This window comes from Geospiza fortis, unplaced genomic scaffold (assembly GCF_000277835.1).
Source record: "Geospiza fortis unplaced genomic scaffold, GeoFor_1.0 scaffold11, whole genome shotgun sequence".
Classification (NCBI taxonomy): Eukaryota; Metazoa; Chordata; class Aves; order Passeriformes; family Thraupidae; genus Geospiza; species Geospiza fortis.
The window spans coordinates 14,050,639-14,051,789 of record NW_005054304.1 but is presented as its reverse complement, the minus strand read 5'-3'; positions in this window follow the sequence as shown (position 1 = coordinate 14,051,789).

Below are 1,151 nucleotides of genomic sequence, written 5' to 3'. Positions count from 1 at the left end.
TGCAAAGGCACGCATGTGATTGTATCTGCAATAAGGCATATGTAGATATCTCTGTAATCAGTTAAAAACAAATGCCCTGGCCATGGTACCTTTTTTTTTTCCCCCTTTAGATTTTATTTTAAAGGAAGCATTACTTACTTGGGAAAATTGGGGGAGGGTGGTGGGAGGGAGGGGAGAATACAGTGGCAGTAAAGGGAGCTGTGAGGTTCCAGCAGACCTCTTTGGTTCAGCGCTACAGGTGTGTATGTGTATTCACCTAGCAACAGGACCAGCACTAGCCTTGCTGAATTGTTTATCTGGTATAAGAGACTGTTTGCATTAAGCCTGCAGGAGATAAAACTTGGAAATCCTGGCACTCTGTCTGTAGCAGTGCCCTGGCTGTCACTGTTGGACCAGGGCAGTTTCCCTGTCCCACAGAAATCTGAGAGTGTGGAAAATTTTTCCACTCTGTGCTGGAATAAAGCAGATTCTCTCTTCCCTTCCCCCAAGCTTTTGTGGAAAAAAACAAAAGTGTGAGCAACCCAAGCAGAATAGCCAATAGCTGGGTGAAGGGGGCTTTCCAGGGGTGTGACGAAAGGGTCAGGTGCCTTCCTCGAACCCGGGCTTCTGTGCCGGGTGTGTGCTCGGCTCTGTCATGTGCCCGCTCGGCGCGCAGCCGGGTGACTGGGGCAGGACAGGTGTGTATCGGCCGCAGCGAGTTTCGGTGAGGATGAGTTGACACCTTCTTCCCCTCCCTTCCTCCCCCGCCAATCACATGTTTCTTACACTGGAAAACTCCCAACAAAATCTGGCTGCTACGTAGTGATGGGGAACTTTTTTGAAAACAAAAGTGGGGGGAGGGGGAAATACCCCTCCATCCACCACAAAAAAAAAAACAAAAAAAACAAAAAAAAACCAAAAAAAACACCCCCAAAAACAAAAAAAAACCCCAAGGAAAGCCAAGTCCAGAGGCGGGGGTGAAACACTTGACAAGCAGGGGGTTTCAGCGACAGTCATCTGTCACGTGAGCAGGTTTGGGGAAATCAAATTCCCCGGCAGAAGCGGGAAGCCCGTCTCTGCGGAGGGCAGCGGCGCCCAGCTCTGGCCTGGCTGCGGGGGCGGCCCCGGCACCTGCCCCCGCTCTGGCTGTGGGGACGGGCGGGGGCCCTGCC